Genomic DNA, 25,753 nt, shown 5'->3' with positions numbered 1-25,753 from the left:
TACCCTTGCGAGAGTGGCCCAGCTGCCTCCCAAGTGTAAAACCCCAAGCCATACCTGACCATACCCTTGCGAGAGTGGCCCAGCTGCCTCCCAAGTGTAAAACCCCAAGCCATACCTGACCATACCCTTGCGAGAGTGGCCCAGCTGCCTCCAAGTGTAAAACCCCAAGCCATACCTGACCATACCCTTGCGAGAGTGGGCCAGCTGCCTCCCAAGTGTAAAAACCCAAGCCATGCACACCTGACCATACCCTTGCGAGAGTGGGCCAGCTGCCACCCAAGTGTAAAACCCCAAGCCATACCTGAGCATACCCTTGCGAGAGTGGCCCAGCTGCCTCCCAAGTGTAAAACCCCAAGCCATACCTGAGCATACCCTTGCGAGAGGCTCCCAAGTGTAAAACCCCAAGCCATACCTGACCATACCCTTGCGAGAGTGGCCCAGCTGCCTCCCAAGTGTAAAACCCCAAGCCATACCTGACCATACCCTTGCGAGAGTGGGCCAGCTGCCTCCCAAGTGTAAAACCCCAAGCCATCCCTGACCATACCCTTGCGAGAGTGGGCCAGCTGCCTCCCAAGTCTAAAACCCCAAGCCATACCTGAGCATACCCTTGCGAGAGTGGGCCAGCTGCCTCCCAAGTCTAAAACCCCAAGCCATATCTGACCATACCCTTGCGAGAGTGGCCCAGCTGCCTCCCAAGTGTAAAACCCCAAGCCATACCTGAGCATACCCTTGCGAGAGTGGGCCAGCTGCCTCCCAAGTGTAAAACCCCAAGCCATACCTGAGCACACCCTTGCGAGAGTGGGCCAGCAGCCTCCCAAGTGTAAAACCCCAAGCCATACCTGACCATACCCTTGCGAGAGTGGGCCAGCTGCTTCCCAAGTGTAAAACCCCAAGCCATACCTGATCACACCCTTGCGAGAGTGGGCCAGCCGCTTCCCAAGTGTAAAACCCCAAGCCATACCTGAGCACACCCTTGCGAGAGTGGGCCAGCCGCCTCCCAAGTGTAAAACCCCAAGCCATCCCTGAGCATACCCTTGCGAGAGTGGGCCAGCTGCCTCCCAAGTCTAAAACCCCAAGCCATCCCTGACCATACCCTTGCGAGAGTGGCCCAGCTGCCTCCCAAGTGTAAAACCCCAAGCCATACCCGACCATACCCTTGCGAGAGTGGCCCAGCTGCCTCCCAAGTGTAAAACCCCAAGCCATCCCTGACCATACCCTTGCGAGAGTGGCCCAGCTGCCTCCCAAGTGTAAAACCCCAAGCCATACCTGACCATACCCTTGCGAGAGTGGGCCAGCTGCCTCCCAAGTGTAAAACCCCAAGCCACCCCTGACCATACCCTTGCGAGAGTGGCCCAGCTGCCTCCCAAGTGTAAAACCAAAAGCCATACCTGACCATACCCTTGCGAGAGTGGGCCAGCTGCCTCCCAAGTGTAAAACCCCAAGCCATACCTGACCATACCCTTGCGAGAGTGGGCCAGCTGCCTCCCAAGTGTAAAACCCCAAGTCATCCCTGAGCACACCCTTGCGAGAGTGGGCCAGCTGCTTCCCAAGTGTAAAACCCCAAGCCATCCCTGACCATACCCTTGCGAGAGTGGCCCAGCTGCCTCCCAAGTGTAAAACCCCAAGCCATACCTGAGCACACCCTTGCGAGAGTGGGCCAGCAGCCTCCCAAGTGTAAAACCCCAAGCCATACCTGACCATACCCTTGCGAGAGTGGGCCAGCTGCTTCCCAAGTGTAAAACCCCAAGCCATACCTGACCATACCCTTGCGAGAGTGGCCCAGCTGCCTCCCAAGTGTAAAACCCCAAGCCATACCTGAGCACACCCTTGCGAGAGTGGGCCAGCTGCCTCCCAAGTGTAAAAACCCAAGCCATGCACATCTGACCATACCCTTGCGAGAGTGGGCCAGCTGCCACCCAAGTGTAAAACCCCAAGCCATACCTGAGCATACCCTTGCGAGAGTGGGCCAGCTGCCACCCAAGTGTAAAACCCCAAGCCATACCTGAGCATACCCTTGCGAGAGTGGCCCAGCTGCCTCCCAAGTGTAAAACCCCAAGCCATACCTGACCATACCCTTGCGAGAGTGGCACAGCTGCCTCCCAAGTGTAAAACCCCAAGCCATACCTGACCATACCCTTGCGAGAGTGGGCCAGCTGCCTCCCAAGTGTAAAACCCCAAGCCATACCTGACCATACCCTTGCGAGAGTGGCACAGCTGCCTCCCAAGTGTAAAACCCCAAGCCATACCTGACCATACCCTTGCGAGAGTGTGCCAGCTGCCTCCCAAGTGTAAAACCCCAAGCCACCCCTGACCATACCCTTGCGAGAGTGGCCCAGCTGCCTCCCAAGTGTAAAACCAAAAGCCATACCTGACCATACCCTTGCGAGAGTGGGCCAGCTGCCTCCCAAGTGTAAAACCCCAAGCCATACCTGACCATACCCTTGCGAGAGTGGGCCAGCTGCCTCCCAAGTGTAAAACCCCAAGTCATCCCTGAGCACACCCTTGCGAGAGTGGGCCAGCTGCTTCCCAAGTGTAAAATCCCAAGCCATCCCTGACCATACCCTTGCGAGAGTGGCCCAGCTGCCTCCCAAGTGTAAAACCCCAAGCCATACCTGAGCACACCCTTGCGAGAGTGGGCCAGCAGCCTCCCAAGTGTAAAACCCCAAGCCATACCTGACCATACCCTTGCGAGAGTGGGCCAGCTGCTTCCCAAGTGTAAAACCCCAAGCCATACCTGATCACACCCTTGCGAGAGTGGGCCAGCTGCCTCCCAAGTGTAAAAACCCAAGCCATGCACATCTGACCATACCCTTGCGAGAGTGGGCCAGCTGCCACCCAAGTGTAAAACCACAAGCCATACCTGAGCATACCCTTGCGAGAGTGGCCCAGCTGCCTCCCAAGTGTAAAACCCCAAGCCATCCCTGAGCATACCCTTGCGAGAGTGGCCCAGCTGCCTCCCAAGTGTAACACCCCAAGCCACACCTGAGCATACCCTTGCGAGAGTGGGCCAGCTGCCTCCCAAGTGTAAAACCCCAAGCCATATCTGACCATACCCTTGCGAGAGTGGGCCAGCTGCCTCCCAAGTGTAAAACCCCAAGCCATACCTGAGCACACCCTTGCGAGAGTGGGCCAGCAGCCTCCCAAGTGTAAAACCCCAAGCCATACCTGACCATACCCTTGCGAGAGTGGGCCAGCTGCTTCCCAAGTGTAAAACCCCAAGCCATACCTGATCACACCCTTGCGAGAGTGGGCCAGCTGCCTCCCAAGTGTAAAAACCCAAGCCATGCACACCTGACCATACCCTTGCGAGAGTGGGCCAGCTGCCACCCAAGTGTAAAACCCCAAGCCATACCTGAGCATACCCTTGCGAGAGTGGCCCAGCTGCCTCCCAAGTGTAAAACCCCAAGCCATACCTGAGCATACCCTTGCGAGAGTGGCCCAGCTGCCTCCCAAGTGTAAAACCCCAAGCCATACCTGACCATACCCTTGCGAGAGTGGGCCAGCTGCCTCCCAAGTGTAAAACCCCAAGCCATCCCTGACCATACCCTTGCGAGAGTGGGCCAGCTGCCTCCCAAGTCTAAAACCCCAAGCCATACCTGAGCATACCCTTGCGAGAGTGGGCCAGCTGCCTCCCAAGTCTAAAACCCCAAGCCATATCTGACCATACCCTTGCGAGAGTGGCCCAGCTGCCTCCCAAGTGTAAAACCCCAAGCCATACCTGAGCATACCCTTGCGAGAGTGGGCCAGCTGCCTCCCAAGTGTAAAACCCCAAGCCATACCTGAGCACACCCTTGCGAGAGTGGGCCAGCAGCCTCCCAAGTGTAAAACCCCAAGCCATACCTGACCATACCCTTGCGAGAGTGGGCCAGCTGCTTCCCAAGTGTAAAACCCCAAGCCATACCTGATCACACCCTTGCGAGAGTGGGCCAGCTGCTTCCCAAGTGTAAAACCCCAAGCCATACCTGAGCACACCCTTGCGAGAGTGGGCCAGCCGCCTCCCAAGTGTAAAACCCCAAGCCATCCCTGAGCATACCCTTGCGAGAGTGGGCCAGCTGCCTCCCAAGTCTAAAACCCCAAGCCATCCCTGACCATACCCTTGCGAGAGTGGCCCAGCTGCCTCCCAAGTGTAAAACCCCAAGCCATACCTGACCATACCCTTGCGAGAGTGGCCCAGCTGCCTCCCAAGTGTAAAACCCCAAGCCATCCCTGACCATACCCTTGCGAGAGTGGCCCAGCTGCCTCCCAAGTGTAAAACCCCAAGCCATACCTGACCATACCCTTGCGAGAGTGGGCCAGCTGCCCCCGAAGTGTAAAACCCCAAGCCACCCCTGACCATACCCTTGCGAGAGTGGCCCAGCTGCCTCCCAAGTGTAAAACCAAAAGCCATACCTGACCATACCCTTGCGAGAGTGGGCCAGCTGCCTCCCAAGTGTAAAACCCCAAGCCATACCTGACCATACCCTTGCGAGAGTGGGCCAGCTGCCTCCCAAGTGTAAAACCCCAAGTCATCCCTGAGCACACCCTTGCGAGAGTGGGCCAGCTGCTTCCCAAGTGTAAAACCCCAAGCCATCCCTGACCATACCCTTGCGAGAGTGGCCCAGCTGCCTCCCAAGTGTAAAACCCCAAGCCATACCTGAGCACACCCTTGCGAGAGTGGGCCAGCAGCCTCCCAAGTGTAAAACCCCAAGCCATACCTGACCATACCCTTGCGAGAGTGGGCCAGCTGCTTCCCAAGTGTAAAACCCCAAGCCATACCTGATCACACCCTTGCGAGAGTGGGCCAGCAGCCTCCCAAGTGTAAAACCCCAAGCCATACCTGACCATACCCTTGCGAGAGTGGCCCAGCTGCCTCCCAAGTGTAAAACCCCAAGCCATACCTGACCATACCCTTGCGAGAGTGGGCCAGCTGCCTTCCAAGTGTAAAAACCCAAGCCATACCTGACCATACCCATACCCTTGCGAGAGTGGCCCAGCTGCCTCCCAAGTGTAAAACCCCAAGCCATACCTGACCATACCCTTGCGAGAGTGGGCCAGCTGCCTCCCAAGTGTAAAACCCCAAGCCACCCCTGACCATACCCTTGTGAGAGTGGCCCAGCTGCCTCCCAAGTGTAAAACCAAAAGCCATACCTGACCATACCCTTGCGAGAGTGGGCCAGCTGCCTCCCAAGTGTAAAACCCCAAGCCATACCTGACCATACCCTTGCGAGAGTGGGCCAGCTGCTTCCCAAGTGTAAAATCCCAAGCCATCCCTGACCATACCCTTGCGAGAGTGGCCCAGCTGCCTCCCAAGTGTAAAACCCCAAGCCATACCCGAGCACACCCTTGCGAGAGTGGGCCAGCAGCCTCCCAAGTGTAAAACCCCAAGCCATACCTGACCATACCCTTGCGAGAGTGGGCCAGCTGCTTCCCAAGTGTAAAACCCCAAGCCATACCTGACCATACCCCTGTGAGAGTGGGCCAGCTGCCACCCAAGTGTAAAACCCCAAGCCATACCTGAGCATACCCTTGCGAGAGTGGCCCAGCTGCCTCCCAAGTGTAAAACCCCAAGCCATCCCTGACCATACCCTTGCGAGAGTGGGCCAGCTGCCACCCAAGTGTAAAACCCCAAGCCATACCTGAGCATACCCTTGCGAGAGTGGCCCAGCTGCCTCCCAAGTGTAAAACCCCAAGCCATACCTGACCATACCCTTGCGAGAGTGGGCCAGCTGCCTCCCAAGTGTAAAACCCCAAGCCACCCGACCATACCCTTGCGAGAGTGGCCCAGCTGCCTCCCAAGTGTAAAACCAAAAGCCATACCTGACCATACCCTTGCGAGAGTGGGCCAGCTGCCTCCCAAGTGTAAAACCCCAAGCCATACCTGACCATACCCTTGCGAGAGTGGGCCAGCTGCCTCCCAAGTGTAAAACCCCAAGCCATACCTGACCATACCCTTGCGAGAGTGGGCCAGCTGCCTCCCAAGTGTAAAACCCCAAGCCATCCCTGACCATACCCTTGCGAGAGTGGGCCAGCTGCCTCCCAAGTCTAAAACCCCAAGCCATACCTGAGCATACCCTTGCGAGAGTGGGCCAGCTGCCTCCCAAGTCTAAAACCCCAAGCCATATCTGACCATACCCTTGCGAGAGTGGCCCAGCTGCCTCCCAAGTGTAAAACCCCAAGCCATACCTGAGCATACCCTTGCGAGAGTGGGCCAGCTGCCTCCCAAGTGTAAAACCCCAAGCCATACCTGAGCACACCCTTGCGAGAGTGGGCCAGCAGCCTCCCAAGTATAAAACCCCAAGCCATACCGGACCATACCCTTGCGAGAGTGGGCCAGCTGCTTCCCAAGTGTAAAACCCCAAGCCATACCTGATCACACCCTTGCGAGAGTGGGCCAGCCGCTTCCCAAGTGTAAAACCCCAAGCCATACCTGAGCACACCCTTGCGAGAGTGGGCCAGCCGCCTCCCAAGTGTAAAACCCCAAGCCATCCCTGAGCATACCCTTGCGAGAGTGGGCCAGCTGCCTCCCAAGTCTAAAACCCCAAGCCATCCCTGACCATACCCTTGCGAGAGTGGCCCAGCTGCCTCCCAAGTGTAAAACCCCAAGCCATACCTGACCATACCCTTGCGAGAGTGGCCCAGCTGCCTACCAAGTGTAAAACCCCAAGCCATCCCTGACCATACCCTTGCGAGAGTGGCCCAGCTGCCTCCCAAGTGTAAAACCCCAAGCCATACCTGACCATACCCTTGCGAGAGTGGGCCAGCTGCCCCCGAAGTGTAAAACCCCAAGCCACCCCTGACCATACCCTTGCGAGAGTGGCCCAGCTGCCTCCCAAGTGTAAAACCAAAAGCCATACCTGACCATACCCTTGCGAGAGTGGGCCAGCTGCCTCCCAAGTGTAAAACCCCAAGTCATACCTGACCATACCCTTGCGAGAGTGGGCCAGCTGCCTCCCAAGTGTAAAACCCCAAGTCATCACTGAGCACACCCTTGCGAGAGTGGGCCAGCTGCTTCCCAAGTGTAAAACCCCAAGCCATCCCTGACCATACCCTTGCGAGAGTGGCCCAGCTGCCTCCCAAGTGTAAAACCCCAAGCCATACCTGAGCACACCCTTGCGAGAGTGGGCCAGCAGCCTCCCAAGTGTAAAACCCCAAGCCATACCTGACCATACCCTTGCGAGAGTGGCCCAGCTGCCTCCCAAGTGTAAAACCCCAAGCCATACCTGACCATACCCTTGCGAGAGTGGGCCAGCTGCCTCCCAAGTGTAAAACCCCAAGCCACCCCTGACCATACCCTTGCGAGAGTGGCCCAGCTGCCTCCCAAGTGTAAAACCAAAAGCCATACCTGACCATACCCTTGCGAGAGTGGGCCAGCTGCCTCCCAAGTGTAAAACCCCAAGCCATACCTGACCATACCCTTGCGAGAGTGGGCCAGCTGCCTCCCAAGTGTAAAACCCCAAGTCATCCCTGAGCACACCCTTGCGAGAGTGGGCCAGCTGCTTCCCAAGTGTAAAATCCCAAGCCATCCCTGACCATACCCTTGCGAGAGTGGCCCAGCTGCCTCCCAAGTGTAAAACCCCAAGCCATACCTGAGCACACCCTTGCGAGAGTGGGCCAGCAGCCTCCCAAGTGTAAAACCCCAAGCCATACCTGACCATACCCTTGCGAGAGTGGGCCAGCTGCTTCCCAAGTGTAAAACCCCAAGCCATACCTGATCACACCCTTGCGAGAGTGGGCCAGCTGCCTCCCAAGTGTAAAAACCCAAGCCATGCACATCTGACCATACCCTTGCGAGAGTGGGCCAGCTGCCACCCAAGTGTAAAACCCCAAGCCATACCTGAGCATACCCTTGCGAGAGTGGGCCAGCAGCCTCCCAAGTGTAAAACCCCAAGCCATACCTGAGCATACCCTTGCGAGAGGCTCCCAAGTGTAAAACCCCAAGCCATACCTGACCATACCCTTGCGAGAGTGGCCCAGCTGCCTCCCAAGTGTAAAACCCCAAGCCATACCTGACCATACCCTTGCGAGAGTGGGCCAGCTGCCTCCCAAGTGTAAAACCCCAAGCCATCCCTGACCATACCCTTGCGAGAGTGGGCCAGCTGCCTCCCAAGTCTAAAACCCCAAGCCATACCTGAGCATACCCTTGCGAGAGTGGGCCAGCTGCCTCCCAAGTCTAAAACCCCAAGCCATATCTGACCATACCCTTGCGAGAGTGGCCCAGCTGCCTCCCAAGTGTAAAACCCCAAGCCATACCTGAGCATACCCTTGCGAGAGTGGGCCAGCTGCCTCCCAAGTGTAAAACCCCAAGCCATACCTGAGCACACCCTTGCGAGAGTGGGCCAGCAGCCTCCCAAGTGTAAAACCCCAAGCCATACCTGACCATACCCTTGCGAGAGTGGGCCAGCTGCTTCCCAAGTGTAAAACCCCAAGCCATACCTGATCACACCCTTGCGAGAGTGGGCCAGCTGCTTCCCAAGTGTAAAACCCCAAGCCATACCTGAGCACACCCTTGCGAGAGTGGGCCAGCCGCCTCCCAAGTGTAAAACCCCAAGCCATCCCTGAGCATACCCTTGCGAGAGTGGGCCAGCTGCCTCCCAAGTCTAAAACCCCAAGCCATCCCTGACCATACCCTTGCGAGAGTGGCCCAGCTGCCTCCCAAGTGTAAAACCCCAAGCCATACCCGACCATACCCTTGCGAGAGTGGCCCAGCTGCCTCCCAAGTGTAAAACCCCAAGCCATCCCTGACCATACCCTTGCGAGAGTGGCCCAGCTGCCTCCCAAGTGTAAAACCCCAAGCCATACCTGACCATACCCTTGCGAGAGTGGGCCAGCTGCCTCCCAAGTGTAAAACCCCAAGCCACCCCTGACCATACCCTTGCGAGAGTGGCCCAGCTGCCTCCCAAGTGTAAAACCAAAAGCCATACCTGACCATACCCTTGCGAGAGTGGGCCAGCTGCCTCCCAAGTGTAAAACCCCAAGCCATACCTGACCATACCCTTGCGAGAGTGGGCCAGCTGCCTCCCAAGTGTAAAACCCCAAGTCATCCCTGAGCACACCCTTGCGAGAGTGGGCCAGCTGCTTCCCAAGTGTAAAACCCCAAGCCATCCCTGACCATACCCTTGCGAGAGTGGCCCAGCTGCCTCCCAAGTGTAAAACCCCAAGCCATACCTGAGCACACCCTTGCGAGAGTGGGCCAGCAGCCTCCCAAGTGTAAAACCCCAAGCCATACCTGACCATACCCTTGCGAGAGTGGGCCAGCTGCTTCCCAAGTGTAAAACCCCAAGCCATACCTGACCATACCCTTGCGAGAGTGGCCCAGCTGCCTCCCAAGTGTAAAACCCCAAGCCATACCTGAGCACACCCTTGCGAGAGTGGGCCAGCTGCCTCCCAAGTGTAAAAACCCAAGCCATGCACATCTGACCATACCCTTGCGAGAGTGGGCCAGCTGCCACCCAAGTGTAAAACCCCAAGCCATACCTGAGCATACCCTTGCGAGAGTGGGCCAGCTGCCTCCCAAGTGTAAAACCCCAAGCCATACCTGAGCATACCCTTGCGAGAGGCTCCCAAGTGTAAAACCCCAAGCCATACCTGACCATACCCTTGCGAGAGTGGCCCAGCTGCCTCCCAAGTGTAAAACCCCAAGCCATACCTGACCATACCCTTGCGAGAGTGGGCCAGCTGCCTCCCAAGTGTAAAACCCCAAGTCATCCCTGACCATACCCTTGCGAGAGTGGGCCAGCTGCCTCCCAAGTGTAAAACCCCAAGCCATACCTGAGCATACCCTTGCGAGAGTGGGCCAGCTGCCTCCCAAGTCTAAAACCCCAAGCCATATCTGACCATACCCTTGCGAGAGTGGCCCAGCTGCCTCCCAAGTGTAAAACCCCAAGCGATACCTGAGCATACCCTTGCGAGAGTGGGCCAGCTGCCTCCCAAGTGTAAAACCCCAAGCCATACCTGAGCACACCCTTGCGAGAGTGGGCCAGCAGCCTCCCAAGTGTAAAACCCCAAGCCATACCTGACCATACCCTTGCGAGAGTGGGCCAGCTGCTTCCCAAGTGTAAAACCCCAAGCCATACCTGATCACACCCTTGCGAGAGTGGGCCAGCTGCTTCCCAAGTGTAAAACCCCAAGCCATACCTGAGCACACCCTTGCGAGAGTGGGCCAGCCGCCTCCCAAGTGTAAAACCCCAAGCCATCCCTGAGCATACCCTTGCGAGAGTGGGCCAGCTGCCTCCCAAGTCTAAAACCCCAAGCCATCCCTGACCATACCCTTGCGAGAGTGGCCCAGCTGCCTCCCAAGTGTAAAACCCCAAGCCATACCTGACCATACCCTTGCGAGAGTGGCCCAGCTGCCTCCCAAGTGTAAAACCCCAAGCCATCCCTGACCATACCCTTGCGAGAGTGGCCCAGCTGCCTCCCAAGTGTAAAACCCCAAGCCATACCTGACCATACCCTTGCGAGAGTGGGCCAGCTGCCTCCCAAGTGTAAAACCCCAAGCCACCCCTGACCATACCCTTGCGAGAGTGGCCCAGCTGCCTCCCAAGTGTAAAACCCCAAGCCATACCTGACCATACCCTTGCGAGAGTGGGCCAGCCGCCTCCCAAGTGTAAAACCCCAAGCCATCCCTGAGCATACCCTTGCGAGAGTGGGCCAGCTGCCTCCCAAGTCTAAAACCCCAAGCCATACCTGACCATACCCTTGCGAGAGTGGCCCAGCTGCCTCCCAAGTGTAAAACCCCAAGCCATACCTGACCATACCCTTGCGAGTTTGGCCCAGCTGCCTCCAAGTGTAAAACCCCAAGCCATACCTGACCATACCCTTGCGAGACTGGCCCAGCTGCCTCCCAAGTCTAAAACCCCAAGCCATCCCTGAGCATACCCTTGCGAGAGTGGCCCAGCTGCCTCCCAAGTCTAAAACCCCAAGCCACACCTGAGCATACCCTTGCGAGAGTGGGCCAGCTGCCTCCCAAGTGTAAAACCCCAAGCCATACCTGACCATACCCTTGCGAGAGTGGGCCAGCTGCCTCCCAAGTGTAAAACCCCAAGCCATACCTGACCATACCCTTGCGAGAGTGGGCCAGCTGCCTCCCAAGTGTAAAACCCCAAGCCATACCTGAGCACACCCTTGCGAGAGTGGGCCAGCTGCCTCCCAAGTGTAAAACCCCAAGCCATCCCTGAGCATACCCTTGCGAGAGTGGGCCAGCTGCTTCCCAAGTCTAAAACCCCAAGCCATCCCTGAGCATACCCTTGCGAGAGTGGGCCAGCTGCTTCCCAAGTGTAAAACCCCAAGCCATACCTGACCATACCCTTGCGAGAGTGGGCCAGCTGCCTCCCAAGTCTAAAACCCCAAGCCATCCCTGAGCATACCCTTGCGAGAGTGGGCCAGCTGCCTCCCAAGTCTAAAACCCCAAGCCATCCCTGACCATACCCTTGCTAGAGTGGGCCAGCTGCTTCCCAAGTGTAAAACCCCAAGCCATACCTGACCATACCCTTGCGAGAGTGGGCCAGCTGCCTCCCAAGTGTAAAACCCCAAGCCACACCTGACCATACCCTTGCGAGAGTGGGCCAGCTGCCTCCCAAGTGTAAAACCCCAAGCCACCCCTGACCATACCCTTGCGAGAGTGGCCCAGCTGCCTCCCAAGTCTAAAACCCCAAGCCATCCCTGAGCACACCCTTGCGAGAGTGGGCCAGCTGCCTCCCAAGTGTAAAAACCCAAGCCATACCTGACCATACCCTTGCGAGAGTGGCCCAGCTGCCTCCCAAGTGTAAAACCCCAAGCCATACCTGACCATACCCTTGCGAGAGTGGGCCAGCTGCTTCCCAAGTGTAAAACCCCAAGCCATACCTGAGCACACCCTTGCGAGAGTGGGCCAGCAGCCTCCCAAGTGTAAAACCCCAAGCCATACCTGACCATACCCTTGCGAGAGTGGGCCAGCTGCTTCCCAAGTGTAAAACCCCAAGCCATACCTGACCATACCCTTGCGAGAGTGGCCCAGCTGCCTCCCAAGTGTAAAACCCCAAGCCACACCTGAGCATACCCTTGCGAGAGTGGCCCAGCTGCCTCCCAAGTCTAAAACCCCAAGCCATACCTGACCATACCCTTGCGAGAGTGGGCCAGCTGCTTCCCAAGTGTAAAACCCCAAGCCATACCTGAGCACACCCTTGCCAGAGTGGGCCAGCTGCCTTCCAAGTGTAAAAACCCAAGCCATACCTGACCATACCCATACCCTTGCGAGAGTGGCCCAGCTGCCTCCCAAGTGTAAAACCCCAAGCCATACCTGACCATACCCTTGCGAGAGTGGCCCAGCTGCTTCCCAAGTGTAAAACCCCAAGCCATACCTGAGCACACCCTTGCGAGAGTGGGCCAGCAGCCTCCCAAGTGTAAAACCCCAAGCCATCCCTGAGCATACCCTTGCGAGAGTGGGCCAGCTGCCTCCCAAGTCTAAAACCCCAAGCCATCCCTGACCATACCCTTGCGAGAGTGGCCCAGCTGCCTCCCAAGTGTAAAACCCCAAGCCATACCTGACCATACCCTTGCGAGAGTGGCCCAGCTGCCTCCCAAGTGTAAAACCCCAAGCCATACCTGACCATACCCTTGCGAGAGTGGCCCAGCTGCCTCCAAGTGTAAAACCCCAAGCCATACCTGACCATACCCTTGCGAGAGTGGGCCAGCTGCCTCCCAAGTGTAAAAACCCAAGCCATGCACACCTGACCATACCCTTGCGAGAGTGGGCCAGCTGCCACCCAAGTGTAAAACCCCAAGCCATACCTGAGCATACCCTTGCGAGAGTGGCCCAGCTGCCTCCCAAGTGTAAAACCCCAAGCCATACCTGAGCATACCCTTGCGAGAGGCTCCCAAGTGTAAAACCCCAAGCCATACCTGACCATACCCTTGCGAGAGTGGCCCAGCTGCCTCCCAAGTGTAAAACCCCAAGCCATACCTGACCATACCCTTGCGAGAGTGGGCCAGCTGCCTCCCAAGTGTAAAACCCCAAGCCATCCCTGACCATACCCTTGCGAGAGTGGGCCAGCTGCCTCCCAAGTCTAAAACCCCAAGCCATACCTGAGCATACCCTTGCGAGAGTGGGCCAGCTGCCTCCCAAGTCTAAAACCCCAAGCCATATCTGACCATACCCTTGCGAGAGTGGCCCAGCTGCCTCCCAAGTGTAAAACCCCAAGCCATACCTGAGCATACCCTTGCGAGAGTGGGCCAGCTGCCTCCCAAGTGTAAAACCCCAAGCCATACCTGAGCACACCCTTGCGAGAGTGGGCCAGCAGCCTCCCAAGTGTAAAACCCCAAGCCATACCTGACCATACCCTTGCGAGAGTGGGCCAGCTGCTTCCCAAGTGTAAAACCCCAAGCCATACCTGATCACACCCTTGCGAGAGTGGGCCAGCCGCTTCCCAAGTGTAAAACCCCAAGCCATACCTGAGCACACCCTTGCGAGAGTGGGCCAGCCGCCTCCCAAGTGTAAAACCCCAAGCCATCCCTGAGCATACCCTTGCGAGAGTGGGCCAGCTGCCTCCCAAGTCTAAAACCCCAAGCCATCCCTGACCATACCCTTGCGAGAGTGGCCCAGCTGCCTCCCAAGTGTAAAACCCCAAGCCATACCCGACCATACCCTTGCGAGAGTGGCCCAGCTGCCTCCCAAGTGTAAAACCCCAAGCCATCCCTGACCATACCCTTGCGAGAGTGGCCCAGCTGCCTCCCAAGTGTAAAACCCCAAGCCATACCTGACCATACCCTTGCGAGAGTGGGCCAGCTGCCTCCCAAGTGTAAAACCCCAAGCCACCCCTGACCATACCCTTGCGAGAGTGGCCCAGCTGCCTCCCAAGTGTAAAACCAAAAGCCATACCTGACCATACCCTTGCGAGAGTGGGCCAGCTGCCTCCCAAGTGTAAAACCCCAAGCCATACCTGACCATACCCTTGCGAGAGTGGGCCAGCTGCCTCCCAAGTGTAAAACCCCAAGTCATCCCTGAGCACACCCTTGCGAGAGTGGGCCAGCTGCTTCCCAAGTGTAAAACCCCAAGCCATCCCTGACCATACCCTTGCGAGAGTGGCCCAGCTGCCTCCCAAGTGTAAAACCCCAAGCCATACCTGAGCACACCCTTGCGAGAGTGGGCCAGCAGCCTCCCAAGTGTAAAACCCCAAGCCATACCTGACCATACCCTTGCGAGAGTGGGCCAGCTGCTTCCCAAGTGTAAAACCCCAAGCCATACCTGACCATACCCTTGCGAGAGTGGCCCAGCTGCCTCCCAAGTGTAAAACCCCAAGCCATACCTGAGCACACCCTTGCGAGAGTGGGCCAGCTGCCTCCCAAGTGTAAAAACCCAAGCCATGCACATCTGACCATACCCTTGCGAGAGTGGGCCAGCTGCCACCCAAGTGTAAAACCCCAAGCCATACCTGAGCATACCCTTGCGAGAGTGGGCCAGCTGCCACCCAAGTGTAAAACCCCAAGCCATACCTGAGCATACCCTTGCGAGAGTGGCCCAGCTGCCTCCCAAGTGTAAAACCCCAAGCCATACCTGACCATACCCTTGCGAGAGTGGCACAGCTGCCTCCCAAGTGTAAAACCCCAAGCCATACCTGACCATACCCTTGCGAGAGTGGGCCAGCTGCCTCCCAAGTGTAAAACCCCAAGCCATACCTGACCATACCCTTGCGAGAGTGGCACAGCTGCCTCCCAAGTGTAAAACCCCAAGCCATACCTGACCATACCCTTGCGAGAGTGTGCCAGCTGCCTCCCAAGTGTAAAACCCCAAGCCACCCCTGACCATACCCTTGCGAGAGTGGCCCAGCTGCCTCCCAAGTGTAAAACCAAAAGCCATACCTGACCATACCCTTGCGAGAGTGGGCCAGCTGCCTCCCAAGTGTAAAACCCCAAGCCATACCTGACCATACCCTTGCGAGAGTGGGCCAGCTGCCTCCCAAGTGTAAAACCCCAAGTCATCCCTGAGCACACCCTTGCGAGAGTGGGCCAGCTGCTTCCCAAGTGTAAAATCCCAAGCCATCCCTGACCATACCCTTGCGAGAGTGGCCCAGCTGCCTCCCAAGTGTAAAACCCCAAGCCATACCTGAGCACACCCTTGCGAGAGTGGGCCAGCAGCCTCCCAAGTGTAAAACCCCAAGCCATACCTGACCATACCCTTGCGAGAGTGGGCCAGCTGCTTCCCAAGTGTAAAACCCCAAGCCATACCTGATCACACCCTTGCGAGAGTGGGCCAGCTGCCTCCCAAGTGTAAAAACCCAAGCCATGCACATCTGACCATACCCTTGCGAGAGTGGGCCAGCTGCCACCCAAGTGTAAAACCACAAGCCATACCTGAGCATACCCTTGCGAGAGTGGCCCAGCTGCCTCCCAAGTGTAAAACCCCAAGCCATCCCTGAGCATACCCTTGCGAGAGTGGCCCAGCTGCCTCCCAAGTGTAACACCCCAAGCCACACCTGAGCATACCCTTGCGAGAGTGGGCCAGCTGCCTCCCAAGTGTAAAACCCCAAGCCATATCTGACCATACCCTTGCGAGAGTGGGCCAGCTGCCTCCCAAGTGTAAAACCCCAAGCCATACCTGAGCACACCCTTGCGAGAGTGGGCCAGCAGCCTCCCAAGTGTAAAACCCCAAGCCATACCTGACCATACCCTTGCGAGAGTGGGCCAGCTGCTTCCCAAGTGTAAAACCCCAAGCCATACCTGATCACACCCTTGCGAGAGTGGGCCAGCTGCCTCCCAAGTGTAAAAACCCAAGCCATGCACACCTGACCATACCCTTGCGAGAGTGGGCCAGCTGCCACCCAAGTGTAAAACCCCAAGCCATACCTGAGCATACCCTTGCGAGAGTGGCCCAGCTGCCTCCCAAGTGTAAAACCCCAAGCCATACCTGAGCATACCCTTGCGAGAGTGGCCCAGCTGCCTCCCAAGTGTAAAACCCCAAGCCATACCTGACCATACCCTTGCGAGAGTGGGCCAGCTGCCTCCCAAGTGTAAAACCCCAAGCCATCCCTGACCATACCCTTGCGAGAGTGGGCCAGCTGCCTCCCAAGTCTAAAACCCCAAGCCATACCTGAGCATACCCTTGCGAGAGTGGGCCAGCTGCCTCCCAAGTCTAAAACCCCAAGCCATATCTGACCATACCCTTGCGAGAGTGGCCCAGCTGCCTCCCAAGTGTAAAACCCCAAGCCATACCTGAGCATACCCTTGCGAGAGTGGGCCAGCTGCCTCCCAAGTGTAAAACCCCAAGCCATACCTGAGCACACCCTTGCGAGAGTGGGCCAGCAGCCTCCCAAGTGTAAAACCCCAAGCCATACCTGACCATACCCTTGCGAGAGTGGGCCAGCTGCTTCCCAAGTGTAAAACCCCAAGCCATACCTGATCACACCCTTGCGAGAGTGGGCCAGCTGCTTCCCAAGTGTAAAACCCCAAGCCATACCTGAGCACACCCTTGCGAGAGTGGGCCAGCCGCCTCCCAAGTGTAAAACCCCAAGCCATCCCTGAGCATACCCTTGCGAGAGTGGGCCAGCTGCCTCCCAAGTCTAAAACCCCAAGCCATCCCTGACCATACCCTTGCGAGAGTGGCCCAGCTGCCTCCCAAGTGTAAAACCCCAAGCCATACCTGACCATACCCTTGCGAGAGTGGCCCAGCTGCCTCCCAAGTGTAAAACCCCAAGCCATCCCTGACCATACCCTTGCGAGAGTGGCCCAGCTGCCTCCCAAGTGTAAAACCCCAAGCCATACCTGACCATACCCTTGCGAGAGTGGGCCAGCTGCCCCCGAAGTGTAAAACCCCAAGCCACCCCTGACCATACCCTTGCGAGAGTGGCCCAGCTGCCTCCCAAGTGTAAAACCAAAAGCCATACCTGACCATACCCTTGCGAGAGTGGGCCAGCTGCCTCCCAAGTGTAAAACCCCAAGCCATACCTGACCATACCCTTGCGAGAGTGGGCCAGCTGCCTCCCAAGTGTAAAACCCCAAGTCATCCCTGAGCACACCCTTGCGAGAGTGGGCCAGCTGCTTCCCAAGTGTAAAACCCCAAGCCATCCCTGACCATACCCTTGCGAGAGTGGCCCAGCTGCCTCCCAAGTGTAAAACCCCAAGCCATACCTGAGCACACCCTTGCGAGAGTGGGCCAGCAGCCTCCCAAGTGTAAAACCCCAAGCCATACCTGACCATACCCTTGCGAGAGTGGGCCAGCTGCTTCCCAAGTGTAAAACCCCAAGCCATACCTGATCACACCCTTGCGAGAGTGGGCCAGCAGCCTCCCAAGTGTAAAACCCCAAGCCATACCTGACCATACCCTTGCGAGAGTGGCCCAGCTGCCTCCCAAGTGTAAAACCCCAAGCCATACCTGACCATACCCTTGCGAGAGTGGGCCAGCTGCCTTCCAAGTGTAAAAACCCAAGCCATACCTGACCATACCCATACCCTTGCGAGAGTGGCCCAGCTGCCTCCCAAGTGTAAAACCCCAAGCCATACCTGACCATACCCTTGCGAGAGTGGGCCAGCTGCCTCCCAAGTGTAAAACCCCAAGCCACCCCTGACCATACCCTTGTGAGAGTGGCCCAGCTGCCTCCCAAGTGTAAAACCAAAAGCCATACCTGACCATACCCTTGCGAGAGTGGGCCAGCTGCCTCCCAAGTGTAAAACCCCAAGCCATACCTGACCATACCCTTGCGAGAGTGGGCCAGCTGCTTCCCAAGTGTAAAATCCCAAGCCATCCCTGACCATACCCTTGCGAGAGTGGCCCAGCTGCCTCCCAAGTGTAAAACCCCAAGCCATACCCGAGCACACCCTTGCGAGAGTGGGCCAGCAGCCTCCCAAGTGTAAAACCCCAAGCCATACCTGACCATACCCTTGCGAGAGTGGGCCAGCTGCTTCCCAAGTGTAAAACCCCAAGCCATACCTGACCATACCCCTGTGAGAGTGGGCCAGCTGCCACCCAAGTGTAAAACCCCAAGCCATACCTGAGCATACCCTTGCGAGAGTGGCCCAGCTGCCTCCCAAGTGTAAAACCCCAAGCCATCCCTGACCATACCCTTGCGAGAGTGGGCCAGCTGCCACCCAAGTGTAAAACCCCAAGCCATACCTGAGCATACCCTTGCGAGAGTGGCCCAGCTGCCTCCCAAGTGTAAAACCCCAAGCCATACCTGACCATACCCTTGCGAGAGTGGGCCAGCTGCCTCCCAAGTGTAAAACCCCAAGCCACCCGACCATACCCTTGCGAGAGTGGCCCAGCTGCCTCCCAAGTGTAAAACCAAAAGCCATACCTGACCATACCCTTGCGAGAGTGGGCCAGCTGCCTCCCAAGTGTAAAACCCCAAGCCATACCTGACCATACCCTTGCGAGAGTGGGCCAGCTGCCTCCCAAGTGTAAAACCCCAAGCCATACCTGACCATACCCTTGCGAGAGTGGGCCAGCTGCCTCCCAAGTGTAAAACCCCAAGCCATCCCTGACCATACCCTTGCGAGAGTGGGCCAGCTGCCTCCCAAGTCTAAAACCCCAAGCCATACCTGAGCATACCCTTGCGAGAGTGGGCCAGCTGCCTCCCAAGTCTAAAACCCCAAGCCATATCTGACCATACCCTTGCGAGAGTGGCCCAGCTGCCTCCCAAGTGTAAAACCCCAAGCCATACCTGAGCATACCCTTGCGAGAGTGGGCCAGCTGCCTCCCAAGTGTAAAACCCCAAGCCATACCTGAGCACACCCTTGCGAGAGTGGGCCAGCAGCCTCCCAAGTATAAAACCCCAAGCCATACCTGACCATACCCTTGCGAGAGTGGGCCAGCTGCTTCCCAAGTGTAAAACCCCAAGCCATACCTGATCACACCCTTGCGAGAGTGGGCCAGCCGCTTCCCAAGTGTAAAACCCCAAGCCATACCTGAGCACACCCTTGCGAGAGTGGGCCAGCCGCCTCCCAAGTGTAAAACCCCAAGCCATCCCTGAGCATACCCTTGCGAGAGTGGGCCAGCTGCCTCCCAAGTCTAAAACCCCAAGCCATCCCTGACCATACCCTTGCGAGAGTGGCCCAGCTGCCTCCCAAGTGTAAAACCCCAAGCCATACCTGACCATACCCTTGCGAGAGTGGCCCAGCTGCCTACCAAGTGTAAAACCCCAAGCCATCCCTGACCATACCCTTGCGAGAGTGGCCCAGCTGCCTCCCAAGTGTAAAACCCCAAGCCATACCTGACCATACCCTTGCGAGAGTGGGCCAGCTGCCCCCGAAGTGTAAAACCCCAAGCCACCCCTGACCATACCCTTGCGAGAGTGGCCCAGCTGCCTCCCAAGTGTAAAACCAAAAGCCATACCTGACCATACCCTTGCGAGAGTGGGCCAGCTGCCTCCCAAGTGTAAAACCCCAAGTCATACCTGACCATACCCTTGCGAGAGTGGGCCAGCTGCCTCCCAAGTGTAAAACCCCAAGTCATCACTGAGCACACCCTTGCGAGAGTGGGCCAGCTGCTTCCCAAGTGTAAAACCCCAAGCCATCCCTGACCATACCCTTGCGAGAGTGGCCCAGCTGCCTCCCAAGTGTAAAACCCCAAGCCATACCTGAGCACACCCTTGCGAGAGTGGGCCAGCAGCCTCCCAAGTGTAAAACCCCAAGCCATACCTGACCATACCCTTGCGAGAGTGGCCCAGCTGCCTCCCAAGTGTAAAACCCCAAGCCATACCTGACCATACCCTTGCGAGAGTGGGCCAGCTGCCTCCCAAGTGTAAAACCCCAAGCCACCCCTGACCATACCCTTGCGAGAGTGGCCCAGCTGCCTCCCAAGTGTAAAACCAAAAGCCATACCTGACCATACCCTTGCGAGAGTGGGCCAGCTGCCTCCCAAGTGTAAAACCCCAAGCCATACCTGACCATACCCTTGCGAGAGTGGGCCAGCTGCCTCCCAAGTGTAAAACCCCAAGTCATCCCTGAGCACACCCTTGCGAGAGTGGGCCAGCTGCTTCCCAAGTGTAAAATCCCAAGCCATCCCTGACCATACCCTTGCGAGAGTGGCCCAGCTGCCTCCCAAGTGTAAAACCCCAAGCCATACCTGAGCACACCCTTGCGAGAGTGGGCCAGCAGCCTCCCAAGTGTAAAACCCCAAGCCATACCTGACCATACCCTTGCGAGAGTGGGCCAGCTGCTTCCCAAGTGTAAAACCCCAAGCCATACCTGATCACACCCTTGCGAGAGTGGGCCAGCTGCCTCCCAAGTGTAAAAACCCAAGCCATGCACATCTGACCATACCCTTGCGAGAGTGGGCCAGCTGCCACCCAAGTGTAAAACCCCAAGCCATACCTGAGCATACCCTTGCGAGAGTGGGCCAGCAGCCTCCCAAGTGTAAAACCCCAAGCCATACCTGACCATACCCTTGCGAGAGTGGCACAGCTGCCTCCCAAGTCTAAAACCCCAAGCCATACCTGAGCACACCCTTGCGAGAGTGGGCCAGCAGCCTCCCAAGTGTAAAACCCCAAGCCATCCCTGACCATACCCTTGCGAGAGTGGCCCAGCTGCCTCCCAAGTGTAAAACCCCAAGCCATACCTGAGCACACCCTTGCGAGAGTGGGCCAGCAGCCTCCCAAGTGTAAAACCCCAAGCCATACCTGACCATACCCTTGCGAGAGTGGGCCAGCTGCTTCCCAAGTGTAAAACCCCAAGCCATACCTGATCACACCCTTGCGAGAGTGGGCCAGCTGCCTCCCAAGTGTAAAAACCCAAGCCATGCACATCTGACCATACCCTTGCGAGAGTGGGCCAGCTGCCACCCAAGTGTAAAACCCCAAGCCATACCTGAGCATACCCTTGCGAGAGTGGCCCAGCTGCCTCCCAAGTGTAAAACCCCATGCCATACCTGACCATACCCTTGCGAGAGTGGGCCAGCTGCCTCCCAAGTGTAAAACCCCAAGCCACCCCTGACCATACCCTTGCGAGAGTGGGCCAGCTGCCTCCCAAGTGTAACACCCCAAGCCACACCTGAGCACACCCTTGCGAGAGTGGCCCAGCTGCCTCCCAAGTGTAAAACCCCAAGCCATCCCTGACCATACCCTTGCGAGAGTGGGCCAGCAGCCTCCCAAGTGTAAAACCCCAAGCCATACCTGACCATACCCTTGCGAGAGTGGGCCAGCTGCCTCCCAAGTGTAAAACCCCAAGCCATACCTGATCACACCCTTGCGAGAGTGGGCCAGCTGCCTCCCAAGTGTAAAACCCCAAGCCATCCCTGAGCATACCCTTGCGAGAGTGGGCCAGCTGCCTCCCAAGTGTAAAACCCCAAGCCATACCTGATCACACCCTTGCGAGAGTGGGCCAGCTGCCTCCCAAGTGTAAAACCCCAAGCCATACCTGACCATACCCTTGCGAGAGTGGGCCAGCTGCCTCCCAAGTGTAAAACCCCAAGCCATACCTGATCACACCCTTGCGAGAGTGGGCCAGCTGCCTCCCAAGTGTAAAACCCCAAGCCATCCCTGAGCATACCCTTGCGAGAGTGGGCCAGCTGCCTCCCAAGTGTAAAACCCCAAGCCATCCCTGATCACACCCTTGCGAGAGTGGGCCAGCTGCTTCCCAAGTGTAAAACCCCAAGCCATACCTGATCACACCCTTGTGAGAGTGTGCCAGCTGCTTCCCAAGTCTAAAACCCCAAGCCATCCCTGAGCATACCCTTGCGAGAGTGGGCCAGCTGCCTCCCAAGTCTAAAACCCCAAGCCATCCCTGAGCATACCCTTGCGAGAGTGGGCCAGCTGCTTCCCAAGTGTAAAACCCCAAGCCATACCTGACCATACCCTTGCCAGAGTGGCCCAGCTGCCTCCCAAGTGTAAAACCCCAAGCCACACCTGAGCATACCCTTGCCAGAGTGGGCCAGCTGCTTCCCAAGTGTAAAACCCCAAGCCATACCTGAGCATACCCTTGCCAGAGTGGGCCAGCTGCTTCCCAAGTGTAAAACCCCAAGCCATCCCTGAGCATACCCTTGCGAGAGTGGGCCAGCTGCCTCCCAAGTGTAAAACCCCAAGCCATCCCTGAGCACACCCTTGCGAGAGTGGGCCAGCTGCCTCCCAAGTGTAAAACCCCAAGCCATCCCTGAGCATACCCTTGCGAGAGTGGGCCAGCTGCCTCCCAAGTGTAAAACCCCAAGCCATACCTGACCATACCCTTGCGAGAGTGGCCCAGCTGCCTCCCAAGTGTAAAACCCCAAGCCATACCTGACCATACCCTTGAGACCCTGCCTCCCAGACCGCACATGCATAACCCCAGGCCATACATGTGCTAAATCCCTAGTACCTGAAAAAACACCCCGCAAAGCTTTTTACTTCCGGGACTGGCCTAGCTCTCTCCCGAGCCGCCCGTGCATGTTTCGTATCGGAAAGGCAACTAGTTTATTCTGGCATCCAAACCTGTCGCCCCGTGCCCAAAGCGCTACTTACCACGCTGCACCCCGCGCCTGAATGCCGCCCTGAAAACTAAAAGGGGTGGTGGGGGGGGGGGGCGACCGTTCTGGAAAGATGCCTTTCGGCGCCGTTCCCCAAAGCGCTTCGCCTGTTGACCGGCGCTACCTTAATACACATTTACAAGGAAACATAGCGCGTCCCGGGCCACCGTGCCTTGACAACGTTCCCCTTGGCACCCCGAATGAACGGCTCCACATTCTGACATCCTTATGCATCCCAAGCAATACACTGCATCTGCCGGGCCACCTGGCCTCGGCCGCGTTACCCACATGGAGGGAATGTTGCGAAAGTCGCAGCAGCCCCCGTATTCCACCTCCTTTGTGCCTCCAAAGGCACGACATGGATGAAATGCTGTGGTGAAAACACCACGGCCAGGATAAGCGCCAATGCGCCGTCCCTCCACTCCATACCCCCTCCCACCATTCGTGCCCCCGAGGCACCGTGGAGGAAATGCCGTGGCTCCAGACCCGCGCCGTCCATCGACTCCACACATTACCTTTTCCAAAGATTGCTGTTCATGTCGCTGCTGCCAGGCCTGTATGAGAGGACTAGCTCTCTCAGCCCAGGCTATTTAAGCCCCCGGAGGCAGTGTTGCCAACTCCTCAGTGAAGAAAGTAGCTATTGGCTCCCCTAGAAGTCGCCAGAAGTAGCTAGGTGACGTCACTGCCTAATTTGCATAATTACATCCTCTTTCCCCCTGCGATTTATGGCTTTTACTGTGGCCCCCTCCCCTTTTAACACCTCCCTTTTAAGTTATCAGTGTGCTTTTGCATTACTCCCGTTAGAAAACGGGCGAATTACCACACTTTTTTCAATTGGTTTGGAAACTTGCATAAATGAGCAAGTCTCCAAACCAATTGAAAAAAGTAGCTAGATTTCTCGCTAGTCGCTTTTTGATGAAAAAGTCACTAGGGGGGCGTACTTTCTCGCTAAATATAGCGAGAAAGTCGCTAGGTTGGCAACACTGCCCGGAGGTGCAGGCCGTTTCCGGCTGGACCCCCGGGGCTCCCTGACCACTTCCTCCCCAGAGGAGGCGAGTCCACGCAGGGGGCGGCCAGAGGGGCGGCCCGCTATGTGAGCTGCGCCTCTAGCGCCCCCTGTGTGGGCTGGCACATCTGCTTAACCTGGGCATTTGTCCATTAGCTATGCCATTTCTATCAAACATTTCTCATTTTGCAGGCCCCTCTCCTTTCCCCTCCAGTAAGGTGCTGCATGAGACATTTCCTTTAGTTTGGCATAACAAGGCCGCAGATGTATTTTTACATATGCACAACCACTGCAAACAGGTATTGAAAATAGCTCAAAAAGTGTGGCGACTGCTCCTCGTCCTGCTTCCCCCTTTACCTCCATGTCCATTGCAGGCACAACTCCCCCAAGACCTTCGAGCCTGAGAACCGCCTGCCCCTGCAGGTCTTTGCGGACTGCGGGAGTGCCGTTTGTTGGGGGGAAGTTGAGCCCCAATTGCTACCACCAGACACCCCCGCCGTTTAGGCTCCCAGGAGGCGCTGTCTAGAATGGGCGAAGCCCCTTCCGGTTTAGCAATGGCTCATTTGGAGTCTTTGTCTTATCATAGGTTCCCACAACCCGCCACGCCAAAGGTGGGTTACCGCCCACCGTGCCTCCCTCCTTTCCCTGCTTATAATTCCAGCAATTCTGTGCAGATGTTCCGGAAAACAAATCCATTCCCTGCTCCAACAAATGAACTCCGTCCTTCAAGTAGTACTCCGTGCTTTTGAGGTTGATCAAACCATGTCTGATATGCTGAAAGCCCCTTCCTCTGCAAAACTTAGCCATCGCCCAATTCAACTTCCTCCTTGAATTCTCCACGGCCGCCTGACTCTCAGTGCCCCTCCATTCGTGCCTCAAGATGATTTCTGACCACACGATTTTGGTCTCCCCCATTTCCGCCGATAACTCCTGTAATGAAGACATCATTTCCCTGAGCAAGATCCCCCTCCCCAGACCAGCCAAGTCATTGCCACCGAGGTGCACCACCAGAACATCGGGCCTCCGATGTTCCCTCAGGAGTCGGCGCACGTGCCCCCGCAGCTGTGCCCACTCCATACCTGGCACTCCATGCCATTGCACCCGGTATTCCGCGGCGGTCAACTCCTCTCGCTTGGTTTGACACAAACGAATGGCCCACCACCCAGGCGGACTGTCACCTTCCTTTCGTCGATGCTACTGAGAGGAGATAGGAGGGGGGAGGGGCGTTAATCTTACATTTTGCCGGGCCTGACATATCGCTTAAAACAACTGGACTTCCAGCCCCCAATCTGCTTGATTGCTTCTGCTCCCAGGCCCATCCCTGCTGCTGACGTGGCTGCCCCTATCCTGAAGGAATGTGTCCCGTAGACACCCATCGAGAACCCTGCTTCCACCAATGCCATGTCCATTACCTATTTAAACTGAAAAAGGCTTAAAGCTGACCCATCGCTATGCACCAGAAAAGGCTCCTCCTCCCCCGTGCGAATCCTCAACCTCAAATACGCGCTTACGCATCCTACTGGACAAACCGGGCTGTCCCGGGTACCCCCTAACATGATGCTTCTGCCTTTCCCTGTTTGATCCTTCTTGGATCTCCTCAGCAACATGTATACCCGCTCTCCTTGTACCCCTATGTCACAGCTCCTCAGGAAACTCAAACCTTTACCCCTTCTTGGTGGCTGGCACCAATTCGCTTACTCTTAGCGCCCCAACTTTTAGCAATATAAATTTTGCGATAACATTTTTTCCGACCCAAGAACGCTCCCCCCTTGTGTTTCCCTTGAGCATTTTTAATTCAACCCACAGGCCCCCAGCATCAAGCAACCTGGCTGCCGTACCGTGTACTCCCACGGTCGCTCTTGTCTGTATCTGACATATTAGGTTATGTTATGTTATTTTGCATTTATATAGCGCCTTAAAAACCCATCGGTATGGTCTGAAGGCGCTGGTAGGTTGAACGCCTTTGGGAACCGAACATAAGATATGCATGTACCCCTGGTCCTACGGCCAGATCATATGCCACCAAAAGTCCCCTAATATCAAAACACGACACTGTTCCTGCTTGTACCTTGCCAATGGCTCCTCCTTTGATAATCCTGTCACAGACTTCAGCCAGTTAATGCACACCCGATACCTTCCTACTAACTGCAATACCTGTCTCCTAGTCCGTTGTAAAGACTGCCTAAGCCGTACCTGGTTGGGTCATGTTAATCGGCACGCATCTTCATTTCAAATACAAACCATTGTGAACACATTAAAATCTCGACCCTGGGGCCCACAAGAAGTCCCTGACGCGGAGCCGCCTCTCTGCTAACATCATGCAATATGCTTAATGGCCAGCATTTTCTCCGGGCGGACCAGGTGCTGGA

The 25,753-nt window shown here is 56.9% G+C and overlaps 1 long non-coding RNA gene across 2 annotated transcripts in view; it reads right to left on the bottom strand.

Moving 5' to 3' along the window:
* LOC138525618 (uncharacterized) overlaps nt 1–23,002 on the bottom strand; it is a 117,092-nt gene extending 94,090 nt beyond the window's left edge. The window contains exon 1 of one of the 2 annotated variants that reach the window (XR_011283388.1): nt 22,894–23,002. This is a non-coding gene — a long non-coding RNA (uncharacterized lncRNA). The remainder of the gene's footprint in view (nt 1–22,893) is intronic. The other variant, XR_011283387.1, reaches the window with a different exon arrangement.
* Nucleotides 23,003–25,753: the final 2,751 nt, after the last annotated feature.

This window comes from Ambystoma mexicanum, chromosome 7p, assembly GCF_040938575.1.
Source record: "Ambystoma mexicanum isolate Mex_15411 chromosome 7p, UKY_AmexF1_1, whole genome shotgun sequence".
In the NCBI taxonomy this organism is placed as follows: domain Eukaryota; kingdom Metazoa; phylum Chordata; class Amphibia; order Caudata; family Ambystomatidae; genus Ambystoma; species Ambystoma mexicanum.
Note: the sequence above shows the minus strand (reverse complement) of the source record. Positions and strands in the feature narration are given on the sequence as shown.